This window comes from Muntiacus reevesi, chromosome X, assembly GCF_963930625.1.
Source record: "Muntiacus reevesi chromosome X, mMunRee1.1, whole genome shotgun sequence".
Lineage (NCBI taxonomy): Eukaryota > Metazoa > Chordata > Mammalia > Artiodactyla > Cervidae > Muntiacus > Muntiacus reevesi.
Genome location: NC_089271.1, coordinates 18,028 through 34,378, shown reverse-complemented (window position 1 = coordinate 34,378; position 16,351 = coordinate 18,028). Strand labels below are relative to the sequence as shown.

Below are 16,351 nucleotides of genomic sequence, written 5' to 3'. Positions count from 1 at the left end.
CCTGTTTCTTCTTTACTTTTCCCCCATTTGGAGCTCAAGGTGTCATATTAATTATTTAAATCTTGGGGCGATTTCGGGGCCGTCCTCCTCCGAGGCCGCGTTCCATGCCAGAAGGCCGGGGAGGGAGTCCCCACTGGCTTTTCTTAATTAGTGCCGAACCCAGAACTCTGATCTCCAGGAACAGCAACATGCAAGGAGGAAAAGCTTCCTGTGCCGCCGTTTAGCCCGCGCCTAGCTTCTGCCCTGTGCTGTTTCTCCAGCCCGCTGGACTTTGATTGTCCTCGTTCGGGGTTGGGGCTTGGGGGGCACAGCAGACGGCTGTGTTCCGAAGAATTTAAACAGCTTCAAAGAGTCCAGGGGGCGGCGATGATCGCTCACTGCCAGGCGCGGTGGCCACCGCGCTGCCTTTGAGCCGGGTGCCCGCCGGGTTTATTTGTCTACGATCAGGGGAGCGGGCGGGGCGGGGGCCTGGTTTGTGGGTGCCTGGTGTCGCACATCAGAGGTCTCCCCGCGCGGGCTGGTCTCCGCTCATTAAGCAGCTTGTCCGACTCCCCCAGCCCAACGGTGGCGGGTTCTGATGAAACACCAGGGCCCGCGTTCTCGGAGCGTTTGTCCCCGGCCACGCCTGAAGCTCTGCCGCTTAGATCCGTGAGGGGTCATCTCCGAGGGCCTGCCTTGTTAAAAAAAAAAAAAAAAAAAAAAATCTCAGCTCATTTACATTTTCCTGGCTGCCAAGACACAGAATGGCATGGACGGTGGGGACAAAAACAAAGAACCGGAAAGTTAGCCGAGTGCTCGCGGAAAAATGAAATCCACCCAAGTTTGGTGCAAGGACGCACCTTGCTGGCTGTCAGTCTTGAGGACGGAGGGATCAAAGGAACACCGGGATCCGAACTCCGAGAGCCAGGCGCGGCATCTGAGCACGCTTGAGTTTGCAGAAGCTGCAGGCAGCCTTGATTAGCGGCTTGCGCCTCCCCTGACAGCAAACCCCACTGCCCGCAGAAGTCTCGGTTCTGAGTCATCTATCTCGGACTCACATACCTGCAGGAAGGGGCGGTGGAAATTTCCCGAAATCAGAGCCACTGCAGAAAAAGAAAAAAATGCCGGCGATTAGAGAGAGGCCCTGAGAAATCTGGGTTTGGGGGCGTATGTAACACCCAAAGTGTCACGCTTTTTTTTTTTTCTATGTATGCATATTTTAGAGTGGATTTTACTGTCTGAGAAATAATTGGGATTTACAGCTCTTAAGATAACGAGATTCTCTGTCTCTCTGTCAAGCACTTGCTCCTGCTTTCCTGGCTGGATTTCTCCCAGAGGGTCAGATCATGACGTGTTCATCCCTTTCTCCCCAGGACCCCTCGGACGCCTGGGGTGCAGGCACCCTTGCCTGACGCCTGCACCGCGAGACCTTCTGTCACCTTAACATCTGGAGGCTGCACGTGTATCCAGGGTGCAGCTGTGATGGCCGAGACCCGCTTAGCAGCGGCCGTTATCCTAGGGCTTCCCTGGCGGCTCAGATGGGAAAGAACCCACCTGCAAGTGTGGGAGACTCGGGTTGGATCCCTGGGTTGGTAAGATCCGCTGGAGGAGCGCGAGGCCACCGGCTCCAGTGTTTTCGCCTGGAGCGGACAGAGGAGCCTGGTGGGCTACAGCCCACGGGGTCGCACAGACTCAGACATGACTGATCGACTGATACACACACGCTGAAATCACCATCAGTGCAGAGAGCACCTCGGAAAAACAAAGGGATAAATGCTGTAGGTGTTGTTATTTATTTTTGTTGTTCAGTCGCTCAGTTGTGTCCGACTCTTTGCGACCCCGTGGACTGCAGCACGCCAGGCCTCCCTGTCCGTCACCAACTCCCGGAGTTTACTCAAACTCATGTGCATTGAGTTGGTGATGCCATCCAGCTATCTCATCCTCTGTCGCCCCCTTCTCCTCCTGCCTTCAATCTTTCCCAGCATCAGGGTCTTTTCCAATGTCTGGCACCAGCTCCAAACCCCTTTCGGGAGCCGAACTCCACATCACACTGTGCCCATGTGCCCCCATCTCACGGTCCGAGCTTTGTTCAGCTGGTTTGGAGTGGGGAGATGGTGTGTGAACCCCGTGAGGCTATTCCCAGGCAGTGGGGACGCTGAAGTCCCCGGAACCCCACTTTGACAGGCAGAGATTTAGACCAGGACTTTCCCTGCAGCCAATCCGGCCCCTTGCCTGTTTTTGTAAATAAAGTTTTATCGGCAGTCAGCCACGTCTCTCCATTTCCATGACTGCCTCCAGCGGCCTTTGAGACACTGACAGATTCGTTGGGACCCAGGCCCCGTAATGCACAAAAATGTGTGATCTGATGAGGGGGATTGTACAGTTGAGATGGAAAGACAGGATTTTGAGTCTCGGCCAGCTCCGATGCTTCCTGTCTGCCAAAGATCCGTGTTGTTTTTGCTGTTTAGTTGGTTAGGTCGTGTCTGACTCTTTGAGACCCCGTGGACTGTAGACCGCCATGCTCCTCCATCCATGGGATTCGCCAGGCAATGATACTGGAGTGGGTTGCCATCTCCTCCAGGGGATCTTCCCCACCCAGGGACTGAACCCAAGTCTCCCGCACTGTCTGGCGGATTCTTTCCCATCCAAGCCACCTGGGGAGCCCCAGGAAGCACCCCCTTTATCCAATTGCAAATGTGCAGCGCAGCATCATTTCCCATGGTGCGCATCCCCCGTGTGGGACGTCTTCCTCTCAGAGCTGGAAGGCTGTGCTCTCGACGGCAGTCACCCACCGTTTAGGCACCAGGGACCCGTTTCGTGGAAGACAGTTTTTCCCACGGGCCGGGGTGGGTGCGGGGAACGTTTCAGGATGATTCACACACATTGCATTCACTGTGCGGTTGATTTCTACTGTGATTACGCCGGTTCCATCTCAGATCATCAGGCAGCAGGTGCTGGAGGCCGGGGACCCTCGGTCTTAGATCATCGCCTCCCCGGTTCCACCTCCCTCAGCCCTGGGCAACCATCCTCCTCTGCCTCCGTGCGGCTGACTATTTCAGATTCCGCCGCGCAGAGAAATCATGCAGAATTTGTCTCTCTCAGTCTGACTTCATCTCACTTAGCATAATGCCCTCCAGGTCCATCCGTGTTGTCGAAAATGGCAAGATTGCCTTCTTCTTTTTTTTTTTTTTAAGGCTGAATAATATTCCCCTGTGTGTTTAGACACACGAGGGAATGTTATATAAATACATTTTCTTATCCATTCATCCGTCAACACACACACGCACCTCGTCTCTGTAGCTCGGCTCAGAAGCAGCATGAGTACAGTTATTGCGGTGCTGTTCTTGAACCACGAGCCACACACCGAACCCACAAAAAAACCCCAGAACTTGTGCTTCCATAAAATGGTCGCCTTGAGAGAGTCCTAGCTCAGACCCCCAAATGGGGCGCATTCAGCCTGTGTCGCATGGCCCAGAGAGAGAAAAAAATGCAGTTGCTTCGTTTTCTGACCTGAAAGACAGCCAGACTCATCGCTTCTCACCAAGGTTGGCAGAGATCATCGGAACCGCGTGGTCAGTCCTCAGAGGACAGGAAAACTTGACCAGGGTTTGGGACCAACGCCCACCCCACCGCCAAGAAGACGGGAAGAAGAGACAGTGACTTCCTAGGTGCATTCGCTCAAAACATGACGGAGCCCCAGGAGCCAGATCCCCAATTAAATCATCCTGGCATTTTCACAAACAAGAGGAGAGCAAAAACAACAACAACAACAAAAAAAAACCGCAAGCAGTCTTAAGAGTTAGGAAGTCCCTGCAGTAGCTCTGGGTGAAAAATGCCCATTGTCATTAGCAGCGCAGATGGAGAAGGGTCGGGTTTGTGGGGTCCCGTGGAGACCCTCCGGACGGACGCAGGGAAGGTCCATGAGGAGGTCAGTAGAGACAGTGGTTTTGGACACATGCAAACCCAACCCGTCTTTTCTCCACCCCTGTTTCCCCAGAAGCCAGAAGTCCTCAGAGATTCACGATGTTAGCAAAAGGAGTGAGTGCATTTAAAGCCTGGAGCAGTTTCTGAACCCCGAGAGGAGGCGGGGGAGGGAGCGTGCAGGTTTGAACACCCCCGGGACAAAGAACAGAGTGGGGTGTCAACATTTTGACCCGAAGCCTCAAATGCTTCGAGAGCTCCCAAGGGAGTCCAGACCACCCTCCTCTGAGTGCTGACCTCTGTCCAGCTGCGTGCCTGCGTGCAAAGGCGCATCAGTCGTGTCTGACTCTGTGCGACCCCACGGACTGCAGCCCACCAGGCTCCTCTGTCCATGGGATTCTCCAGGCAAGAAGAGTGGAGTGGGTTGTCATGCCCTCCTCCAGGGGATCTTCCCCACCCAGGATTCGAACCTGTGTGTGTTATGTCTCCTGCATTGGCAGCTGGGCTTGTGACCACGAGGGCCACCGGGGAAGCCCCTCTGCCCTGTTACAAACCCAGAAAAGTCCAGTATCCCGGCACCTCCGGTATCTGAGAACTCGGTCCTGGGAGTGACTCATCACATCATCCTCTTCATCCAGAGGACGCTGGACCCTGACGGATGCAGGCGACTGAGAGCAGGAAAATGACTCCGTAGGAGGCGGACGGGGAGCCGGCACCATCGTGGGGAGAGAGGAGAAACACTTCTGGGTTGACTTAGGTGAGGTCGTACGCATATACGTCACCCAAGTTGTGGCCCAGATGGTAAAGAATGTGCCTGCAATGCAGGAGACGAGGGTTCGATCCCTGGGTGGGGGAGATCCCCTGGAGAAGGGAATGGCTACCCACTCCAGTGTTCTCGTCTGGAGAATCCCATGGACAGAGGAGTCCGGTGGGCCCCAGCCCACGGGGCCGCAGAGAGTCGGACACGACCGAGAGAACTGAACGTGCACACGCCTCACCTCCGGACGGCGACGCGGAGCGCGGACAGCTTGCTGGCCTCGCCCGTCCCCTGCCTGCCGTGGACACAGATCAGCTGCCCCGCCCCGTCTCCAAGAATCAGTTCAGCTTTCGGGGACTCCCCGGCCTCAGCTCCCAGCGGCCCATCTCTGCAAGGAGGTCTTTTAATTACCTTTTGCCTCCAAAGACTGGCTCGGTGCTGGAGTTGTGGTTTAAGACATTAGCAACTGAATGGGCAGGCTTCTTACTGTATATCATTTTAATCTTTCATGTCTGAGTAAGCCAGATGGTTTATTATTATTACAAGCTCTGTCTCGAAGAAGAAAAAAAAAAAACCCCAAACTTTCTATCTGAGGATTTGTGAGATGATGGGGAAAGAAAAGAAAAAAAATTGAGGGGAGGGGTACAAGCAGGCGGTGGCCTCCTGTGACAGAACAGCCTGGATTTTGACTCGTGTCCTCCGTGGCCGATACCTTCCGCTTAATCACCGCTCCCGGTAAATTAATAGGTAGATTAGACAGATCACTAAAATGGCATTGAAGGTTCGCAGGCAGGAGGCTTGTTTCAAAAATGCAGACGCTGCTCAGCAGAGTTGTCACAGCCTTATGTGAAACGCCACTCCATTTTTAACGTTTCTGCCCAGATTTTTAAGGTTTTTGCCGTTGGGCCGCTTCAACCCGGCATTTCCAGAGTTTATGCAACAGACCAGGAGACCACAAAGTTCTTCCTAAGGGAAAAAAGTTACTTTGCTCATCATTGAAATAATCACTAAAGGGTTTTTTTTATTTTTAAGTTTCTATTTTGTATTGCAAGTGTTGCAAGCGTTATTCGCTGAGGTGTGTCCGACTCTTTGGAATCCTGTGGACCGCAGTCCGCCAGGCTCCTCTGTCCATGGGATTCTCCAGGCAAGAATACTGGAGCGGGCTGCTATTTCCTCCCTCAGGCGATCTTCCCCACCCAGGAATCAACCCTGCAATGCAGGGTCTCTTGCATTGCAGACGGATTCTTTCCTATCTGAGTCACCAAGGAAGTCTTTTTTGCATTGTGGTATAGCCAATTAACAAGGTTGTGATGCTTTCAGATGAACGTTGAAGGGACTCAGCCATACACATATACGTATCCACTCTCCCCCAGGGTGAGCTGGTGTGTATTGGGGTCTGTGTGTGTGCACGGGCGTATGCCTATGGACAAGTGTATGCATATTTGTTATACGTAGCTACAAGCAAACTTGCAGACATGTCTATGCCTGTGTGTGTGTGTAACATGTCAGCCTCTGTGCATGCACACGGCTTGTGTTGTACATTTTAAATGTGTGTGGCTATGAATATTTGCACATGTGTGTAGAGGTATTTGGACTTTACTGGCGACTCCGTGAGCAAAGAATCAGCCTGCAATGCAGGAGACCTAGGATACCCAGGTTCGATCCCTGGATCAGGAAAGATGCCCTGGAGGAGGAAATGGCAACCCACTCCAGTGTTCTTGCCTGGAGAAAGAATCCTATGGAAAGGCGAGCCTGGCGGGCTACAGTCCACGGGGTTGCAAAGAGTCAGACATTAGTGAAGCGAGTTAGCAGGCAAGCAGGAACATGTAACAGCATGTGTGTGAGAATGTATGTGCACTTGTATGTGGCTACAGGGGTGTGTGTGTCATTGTGGGGTGTGTCTGCCCATGTGTGGGTTTAGCTGAACATGTGCTTGGACCCGTGTTTGCATGAGTGTGAGCGGGGATGTGTGTGACCGGGTGTGTGTGTGCCTATATAAAAGTGTGAGTTAAGAATGTGTGTGTGACTGTGGGTGTGTGTGCCTGTCTGAATGCATGCCTGGACCTGTACTTGCCTGCGTGTGAGAACGTGTGTGTGTGACTGTGGGTGTGTGTTCGTGTCTGAATGCATGCTTGGACCTGTACTTGCCTGCGTGTGAGAACGTGTGTGTGTGTGACTGTGGGTGTGTGTGCCTGTCTGAATGCATGCTTGGACCTGTACTTGCCTGCGTGTGAGAACGTGTGTGTGTGTGACTGTGGGTGTGTGTGTTCGTGTCTGAATGCATGCCTGGACCTGTATTTGCCTGCGTGTGAGAACGTGTGTGTGTGTGACTGTGGGTGTGTGTGTGCCTGTTTGAATGCATGCCTGGACCTGCATTTGCCTGCGTGTGAGAACGTGTGTGTGTGTGACTGTGGGTGTGTGTGCGCCTGTCTGAATGCATGCCTGGACCTGTATTTGCCTGCGTGTGAGAACGTGTGTGTGTGTGACTGTGGGTGTGTGTGAGCCTGTCTGAATGCATGCCTGGACCTGTATTTGCCTGCGTGTGAGAACGTGTGTGTGTGTGACTGTGGGTGTGTGCGCCTGTCTGAATGCATGCTTGGACCTGTACTTACCTGCGTGTGAGAACGTGTGTGTGTGTGACTGTGGGTGTGTGTGCGCCTGTTTGAATGCATGCCTGGACCTGCATTTGCCTGCGTGTGAGAACGTGTGTGTGTGTGACTGTGGGTGTGTGTGTTCGTGTCTGAATGCATGCCTGGACCTGTACTTGCCTGCGTGTGAGAACGTGTGTGTGTGTGACTGTGCGTGTGTGTGTGCCTGTCTGAATGCATGCCTGGACCTGCATTTGCCTGCGTGTGAGAACGTGTTTGTGTGTGACTGTAGGTGTGTGTGCCTGTCTGAATGCATGCTTGGACCTGTATTTGCCTGCGTGTGAGAACGTGTGTGTGTGACTGTGGGTGTGTGTGCGCCTGTCTGAATGCATGCCTGGACCTGTACTTGCCTGTGTGTGAGAACGTGTGTGTGTGTGACTGTGCGTGTGTGTGTGCCTGTCTGAAAGCATGCCTGGACCTGTACTTGCCTGTGTGTGAGAACGTGTGTGTGTGTGACTGTGGGTGTGTGTTCGTGTCTGAATGCATGCCTGGACCTGTATTTGCCTGCGTGTGAGAACGTGTCTGTGTGTGACTGTGGGTGTGTGTGTGCCTGTCTGAATGCATGCCTGGACCTGTACTTGCCTGTGTGTGAGAATGTGTGTGTATGTGACTGTGGGTGTGTGTGCGCCTATCTGAATGCATGCCTGGACCTGTATTTGCCTGCGTGTGAGAACGTGTGTGTGTGTGACTGTGGGTGTGTGCGCCTGTCTGAATGCATGCCTGGACCTGTCCTTGCCTGTGTGTGAGAACGTGTGTGTGTGTGACTGTGGGTGTGTGTGTTCCTGTCTGAATGCATGCTTGGACCTGTATTTGCCTGCGTGTGAGAACATGTGTGTGTGTGACTGTGGGTGTGTGTGCGCCTGTTTGAATGCATGCTTGGACCTGTACTTGCCTGCGTGTGAGAACGTGTGTGTGTGTGACTGTGGGTGTGTGTGTTCGTGTCTGAATGCATGCTTGGACCTGTATTTGCCTGCGTGTGAGAACGTGTGTGTGTGTGACTGTGGGTGTGTGTGTTCCTGTCTGAATGCATGCCTGGACCTGTATTTGCCTGCGTGTGAGAACGTGTGTGTGTGACTGTGGGTGTGTGTTCCTGTCTGAATGCATGCCTGGACCTGTATTTGCCTGCGTGTGAGAACGTGTGTGTGTGTGACTGTGGGTGTGTGTGCGCCTGTCTGAATGCATGCCTGGACCTGTATTTGCCTGCGTGTGAGAACGTGTGTGTGTGTGACTTTGGGTGTGTGTGTGCCTGTGGGAATGCATCCTTGGACCTGTATTTGCCTGTGTGAGAACGTGTGTGTGTGTGACTGTGGGTGTGTGTGTGCCTGTCTGAGTGCATGCTTGGACCTGCATTTCCCTGCGTGTGAGAACGTGTGTGTGTGTGACTGTGGGTGTGTGTGTTCCTGTCTGAATGCATGCCTGGACCTGTATTTGCCTGCATGTGAGAACGTGTGTGTGTGTGACTGTGGGTGTGTGTGTGCCTGTCTGAGTGCATGCTTGGACCTGCATTTCCCTGCGTGTGAGAACGTGTTTGTATGTGACTATGGGTGTGTGTGCCTGTCTGAATGCATGCCTGGACCTGTACTTGCCTGTGTGTGAGAACGTGTGTGTGTGTGACTGTGGGTGTGTGCGCCTGTCTGAATGCATGCTTGGACCTGCATTTCCCTGCGTGTGAGAACGTGTGTGTGTGTGACTGTGCGTGTGTGTGTTCCTGTCTGAATGCATGCCTGGACCTGTATTTGCCTGCGTGTGAGAACGTGTCTGTGTGTGACTGTGGGTGTGTGTGTGCCTGTCTGAATGCATGCCTGGACCTGCATTTGCCTGCGTGTGAGAACGTGTTTGTGTGTGACTATGGGTGTGTGTGCCTGTCTGAATGCATGCCTGGACCTGTACTTGCCTGTGTGTGAGAACGTGTGTGTATGTGACTGTGGGTGTGTGTGCGCCTATCTGAATGCATGCCTGGACCTGTATTTGCCTGCGTGTGAGAACGCGTGTGTGTGTGACTGTGGGTGTGTGTGCGCCTGTTTGAATGCATGCTTGGACCTGTATTTGCCTGTGTGAGAACGTGTGTGTGTGTGACTGTGGGTGTGTGTGCGCCTGTCTGAATGCATGCCTGGACCTGTATTTGCCTGCGTGTGAGAACGTGTGTGTGTGTGACTGTGGGTGTGTGTGTTCCTCTCTGAATGCATGCCTGGACCTGTATTTGCCTGCGTGTGAGAACGCGTGTGTGTGTGACTGTGGGTGTGTGTGTGCCTGTCTGAATGCATGCCTGGACCTGTACTTGCCTGTGTGTGAGAACGTGTGTGTGTGTGACTATGGGTGTGTGTGCCTGTCTGAATGCATGCCTGGACCTGTATTTGCCTGTGTGTGAGAACGTGTGTGTATGTGACTGTGGGTGTGTGTGCGCCTATCTGAATGCATGCCTGGACCTGTATTTGCCTGCGTGTGAGAACGTGTGTGTGTGTGACTGTGGGTGTGTGCGCCTGTCTGAATGCATGCCTGGACCTGTACTTGCCTGTGTGTGAGAACGTGTGTGTGTGTGACTGTGGGTGTGTGTGTTCCTGTCTGAATGCATGCCTGGACCTGTATTTGCCTGCGTGTGAGAACGTGTGTGTGTGACTGTGCGTGTGTGTGTTCCTGTCTGAATGCATGCCTGGACCTGTATTTGCCTGCGTGTGAGAACGTGTGTGTGTGTGACTGTGGGTGTGTGTGTGTGCCTGTCTGAATGCATGCCTGGACCTGTATTTGCCTGCATGTGAGAACGTGTGTGTGTGTGACTGTGGGTGTGTGTGTGCCTGTCTGAATGCATGCCTGGACCTGTATTTGCCTGCGTGTGAGAACGCGTGTGTGTGTGACTGTGGGTGTGTGTGCACCTGTCTGAATGCATGCTTGGACCTGTATTTGCCTGTGTGTGAGAACGTGTGTGTATGTGACTGTAGGTGTGTGTGCGCCTATCTGAATGCATGCCTGGACCTGTATTTGCCTGCGTGTGAGAACGTGTGTGTGTGTGACTGTGCGTGTGTGTGTTCCTCTCTGAATGCATGCCTGGACCTGTATTTGCCTGCGTGTGAGAACGTGTGTGTGTGTGACTGTGGGTGTGTGTGCCTGTCTGAATGCATGCCTGGACCTGTATTTGCCTGCGTGTGAGAACGTGTGTGTGTGTGACTGTGGGTGTGTGTGCGCCTGTCTGAATGCATGCCTGGACCTGTATTTGCCTGCGTGTGAGAACGTGTGTGTGTGTGACTGTGGGTGTGTGTGCGCCTGTCTGAATGCATGCCTGGACCTGTATTTGCCTGCGTGTGAGAACGTGTGTGTGTGTGACTGTGGGTGTGTGTGCGCCTGTCTGAATGCATGCCTGGACCTGTATTTGCCTGCGTGAGAGAACGTGTGTGTGTGTGACTGTGTGTGTGTGTGCCTGTCTGAATGCATGCCTGGACCTGTATTTGCCTGCGTGTGAGAACATGTGTGTGTGTGACTGTGGGTGTGTGTGTGCCTGTCTGAATGCATGCCTGGACCTGTATTCGCCTGCGTGTGAGAACGTGTGTGTGTGTGACTGTGTGTGTGTGTGCCTGTCTGAATGCATGCCTGGACCTGTATTTGCCTGCGTGAGAGAACGTGTGTGTGTGTGACTGTGTGTGTGTGTGCCTGTCTGAATGCATGCTTGGACCTGTATTTGCCTGCGTGTGAGAACGTGTGTGTGTGTGACTGTGGGTGTGTGCGCCTGTCTGAATGCATGCTTGGACCTGCATTTCCCTGCGTGTGAGAACGTGTGTGTGTGTGACTGTGCGTGTGTGTGTTCCTGTCTGAATGCATGCCTGGACCTGTATTTGCCTGCGTGTGAGAACGTGTCTGTGTGTGACTGTGGGTGTGTGTGTGCCTGTCTGAATGCATGCCTGGACCTGTATTTGCCTGCGTGTGAGAACGTGTGTGTATGTGACTGTGGGTGTGTGTGCGCCTATCTGAATGCATGCCTGGACCTGTATTTGCCTGTGTGAGAACGTGTGTGTGTGTGTGACTGTGGGTGTGTGTGCTCCTGTCTGAATGCATGCTTGGACCTGTATTTGCCTGCGTGTGTGAACGTGTGTGTGTGTGTGACTGTGGGTGTGTGTGTGCCTGTCTGAATGCATGCTTGGACCTATATTTGCCTGCGTGTGAGAACGTGTGTGTGTGTGACTGTGGGTGTGTGTGTGCCTGTCTGAATGCATGCCTGGACCTGTACTTGCCTGTGTGTGAGAACGTGTGTGTGTGTGACTGTGGGTGTGTGTGTGCCTGTCTGAATGCATGCCTGGACCTGTATTTGCCTGCGTGTGAGAACGTGTGTGTGTGTGACTGTGGGTGTGTGTGCCTGTCTGAATGCATGCTTGGACCTGTATTTGCCTGCGTGTCAGAACGTGTGTGTGTGTGACTGTGGGTGTGTGTGTGCCTGTCTGAATGCATGCCTGGACCTGTATTCGCCTGCGTGTGAGAACGTGTGTGTGTGTGACTGTGGGTGTGTGTGCCTGTCTGAATGCATGCCTGGACCTGTATTTGCCTGCGTGTGAGAACGTGTGTGTGTGTGACTGTGGGTGTGTGTGCCTGTCTGAATGCATGCTTGGACCTGTATTTGCCTGCGTGTGAGAACGCGTGTGTGTGTGACTGTGGGTGTGTGTATTCCTGTCTGAATGCATGCCTGGACCTGTATTTGCCTGCGTGAGAGAACGTGTGTGTGTGTGACTGTGTGTGTGTGTGCGCCTGTCTGAATGCATGCCTGGACCTGTATTTGCCTGCATGAGAGAACGTGTGTGTGTGTGACTGTGGGTGTGTGTGCGCCTGTCTGAATGCATGCTTGGACCTGTATTTGCCTGCGTGTGAGAACGTGTGTGTGACTGTGGGAGTGTGCACGCAAGCTACCACGTGTCAGCGATCCCCGTCCCTCTCTCCCACCAGCATCTCCTGTCCGTCTTTCGTGAGGATAGACCGCCCCCCGTGTGCCCTGCTGAAATGCTCCCCGGCCCCGCACTGTCCGCCTGCCTGGGCCTTCCCCGACAGCGCCCCCGCCACACTAACGGTGTGAAACACCCAGCTGCCGCCCTCTCTCCCGAAGCCCCGGAAGGCTTCTCTCTGCACTGCACACACCAGATCCCTTCCTCCGGCGAGGACGCAGCACAGAGCACGTGCCCTGGATCCAGTCTCTGCAGCTCGGTGCTGAGCCCAGGCCTGGCAGACTTGCCCCTGCAGGTGACCACCCCCTGCTCCGCGCAGGTCAGCCACCCTCTGTCCCCCCGCCCCACCTCATTAGATGCGGTCTCCGGGCTGCGCTGTCAGAAACAGCCCCGCAAAGACGGCGCGTCCATCTGTCAGGCGTGGAACGCGCAGGCGGCGTGGGGACGCTCTCCGGGGAGCTCCGGGTCTCATCGCGGCCAGCACCTCCGCCTCCCTCCCCCCCAGCTCCATCTGCTGATGTCCTCGGACTTGCCTGCCTCTTTTTTTTTTTTTCTCCAAATATCTACCAAATCGCATTTTACATTTAAAGAAATTTCTGAAGAGCAATTGATGAGCGCCCAGGGCTCCGGGTCTCATGGGTCACTCAGCACCTGCGCTCCGCGTGGCCGTCTACACCGATCCGGGCCGCCGCCCTAGCTCCCCGGCTGGCTCAGGCTGGACACGGGGCCTGCTACTCAGATGCCTGAAAAGCATCAGATTGGAGGCTCACGTACAATTGAGGGCAGCCCCATGGATGCACCCCAATACAAGGAGACGGCACTTCCTTCTAAGATGTTTTAGCAAGTATTGAACCAATGTCCACTGAGGGCCTGGGCCCTGGGTGTGGGAAAGGTGTGTTTCTCTAAATCAAGAGTTCCAAACTCAAATGCCGTCCGCAATTAGGCAGGTCGTCTAAGGACGGGAGACTGGTTTGATGTGAGCGAGGCGTTAGGGAACGCTGCGGACTGCGGTGGGCTTCCCCGCTGGCTCAGCGGTGAAGAATCTGCCTGCCCATGCAGGACACGCTGGTTCAAGCTCTGGGTCGGGAAGACTCCCTGGAGGAGGAAAGAGCAACCCACTCCACTGTTCTTGCCTAGAGGATTCCATGCACCGAGGAGCCTGGAGGGTTGCAGCCCACGGTGGTGCAAAGAGTCGGAAATGAATGAGCTGCTAACACACACATACACATGCAGGTGTACACACACGAGACAGTTATGTAAAATGCCTGCGTGTAACATCTGCATACAATGCTATACATAGCATCTATATATAGTGTATCAGAGCAATGCTTATGAATAGTGTCCATATGTAACATCTACATAGAGCGTTTATATGTAAAATCTATATACAACAGGCATATACATTGTGTATATATATAATTATGTATAACGTCTACATATGTCTACATACAATGTTTAGACACATCGGTATACAATGTCTATATATAGTCTGTATGCAATTTTTATATAAAATGTCTACCTACAAGGTCTACATGCAATGTTTATCTAAGTATATATGATGTCTACATATAATAAAATAAGTAAGTGTTCATCACTCTGTCGTGTCTGACTCTTTACAGCCCCATGGACTGTAGCCTGCCAAGCTCCTCTGTCTCTGGGATTCTCTAGGCAAGAATCCTGGAGTGGGTTGCCATTCTCTTTTCCAGGAGATCTTCCCAACCCATCTCCATAATCTATCTATCTACATATATGTCTGCAAGCAATGTTTATACATGTCTTACATATGTCTGTATATAATTATGTCTCTATGTAACGCCTCTACTATATACTGTTTACATGTAATGTATATAATGTCTACAAAAGTGTTTATGTATGTTTCTATGCAATGTCTATACAAAGTCTGTATAAAATTTTATATAAAATGTCTACATACAATGTCTATATACAGTGTTTATGTATATACAACATCTATATGTGATACCTATGTATAACATCTGCATGCAATGTCTATAGATAACATTTAGAGTAGGGCGTCCTTGGTAGCTCTGACGGGTAAAGAGTCTGAGTGCAATACAGGAGACCTGAGCTCAGTCCCTGGGTGGGGAAGATGCCCTGGAGATGGAGACGGCAACCCACTCCAGTATTCTCACCTGGAGAATCCCACGGACAGAGGAGCCTGGCGGGCTGCAGTCCATGAGGTCACAAAGAGCCGGACACGACTGAAGCGACCTAGCACTAGAGCTAGTACTAAATACATATAATACCTATATTATGTAGCCTATATATAATATATACAATGTCTACTACAGTGTTTATATGTTTCTATATACCATGTCTATATATACAGTCTCTGTACAATTTTGATAAAAAATGTTTGCAGTGTCAATATACAACATCTATACAAATACTTACGTATGTCGACATGCAATGCATGCTAAGTCAGTTCAGTTGTGTCTGACCCTTTGCGGCCCCACGGACTGCGGCCCGCCAGGCACCTCTGTCCACGGGATTCTCCAGGCAAGAATCCTGGAGTGGGTTGCCATTTCCTCCTCCACTACATACAGTATCTACATACAATATTTAAAAATGTGTGTATATGATGTCTATGCATAATGCTTACATATAATGTCCGTATACAGTATTTACATTTGTCTATATAGGTATCTATGTATAATACTTATATATATACTGTCTATATATAATATTTACATACATCTGAGGAGTCTGGCTGCAATGCAGGAGACCCGGCTTTGACCCCTGGGTCAGGGAGATTCCCCCGGAGGAGGAAATGACCAACAGCTCCAGTATTCCTGCCTGGAGACTCGTGTGGGCGGAGGAGCCTCTGGGGGCTGCAGTCCAGGGGGTCGCAGAGAGTCGGGCAGGACTGAGCGACGAACACACATACACACACATAAAAGTGTACGTATGCACTCATCCACGGACACACAATGATTGAAATGCAGCTTGGCCAGAACAAACGGCCAGCCAGAGGAAGCCAAGGGAGCAGGTTAAGCCGCACGCACGCCCCACACGCCGGGTCCACGTGGAAACGCCAAGGGCCTGGCCCCCATCTGCATATGGAAAACTCGGCCAGACAAGAGGCTGAATTTCCTGAACACTTTTCCACCAGATGGTTCTCTTCCTGTCCCTGCAGCCGTAGGCTCTCTTCCCGGAGCCTGTCAGGACGGCGCGGGAGGCCCCCTCCTTATTCTATTTCATTCTAAATAAATGACAGCGTTTATCCTGCAGCCCCATTCCACCCCCGCCCCGCCGCCCCCCGCGCAACTAATGGTCTGAGTGATGGAGCAAAAATAACGTTCCTTCCCAGCCTTGAAATAAAACACCCAACGTCGACAGACGCGTCTGAGCCCGGCATCATCCGAGCGTCTCCGTTTCAGGGGCGTTTCGCCGCCTCCCCCTCCCCCGAGTCCCCTTAAAAAACACCCAGGGAGAAAGCCTCTGCTGTCGGTCCCCATCTCCTCCGCACTCTGTCTGCTGGGTTGGTTTGCATTTCAAGACATTTCCACTCACCTTGAGTTGCCGCTGCAAGAAAGAAACAATAAGTTTAATCTTCTCGCTTGACAATGATGTATGGTTCTGGAGGGGAGGAAAAAAAAAAAAATCCTGGTTTTCAGGGATTGTCATTAGGAAGGCTTCTCCGGGCCCACCCAGGCCAGTGTCTCCCCGCACTTTATACCATAAGCACCCAAGCTGTGCCTCTCTCGAAGGCCACAGAAATCGCGGCCCCGTCCTCCCGGGCGAGCCCGGCCCCGCGGCGAGGTCTGATCTCCGTCCAGCGGACGGACAGCCCCCAGCTGCCGGCCTCAACCCGGAGGCCCCCGCCCCGCCCTGCCCCCAGCGCCACCCGAGGACCTCTTCTCTCCCGGTCGGCAAATTGGCCTCCGACGCAACTGGTTTCAATTAGAATTCCTTCTCTGCACTTGCATTTTTTTTTCTGCTTTGCAGTTGGCTCTGCACGGCCTCGGCATCCTTGCCGGCCGGGGGCGGGCAGCTGAGGATGTTAACCGGAGTGCAGAGATCCAGCAAAAGGGATGCGGAGAGAAGGGGTGATTCGACACTCGGTCCCACTAGGGGATTATACGTGGAGAAATACCAGAGCCTCCTGG

At 52.8% G+C, this 16,351-nt stretch overlaps 1 long non-coding RNA gene across 1 annotated transcript; it reads right to left on the bottom strand.

Moving 5' to 3' along the window:
* Positions 1-949: 949 nt before the first annotated feature.
* LOC136153783 (uncharacterized) lies at positions 950-16,053 on the bottom strand. The gene is made up of 3 exons (XR_010660430.1): positions 15,922-16,053; positions 15,756-15,821; positions 950-1,082 (listed from the first exon to the last, which is right to left on the bottom strand). It is a non-coding gene; the product is annotated as an uncharacterized lncRNA (long non-coding RNA).
* Positions 16,054-16,351: the final 298 nt, after the last annotated feature.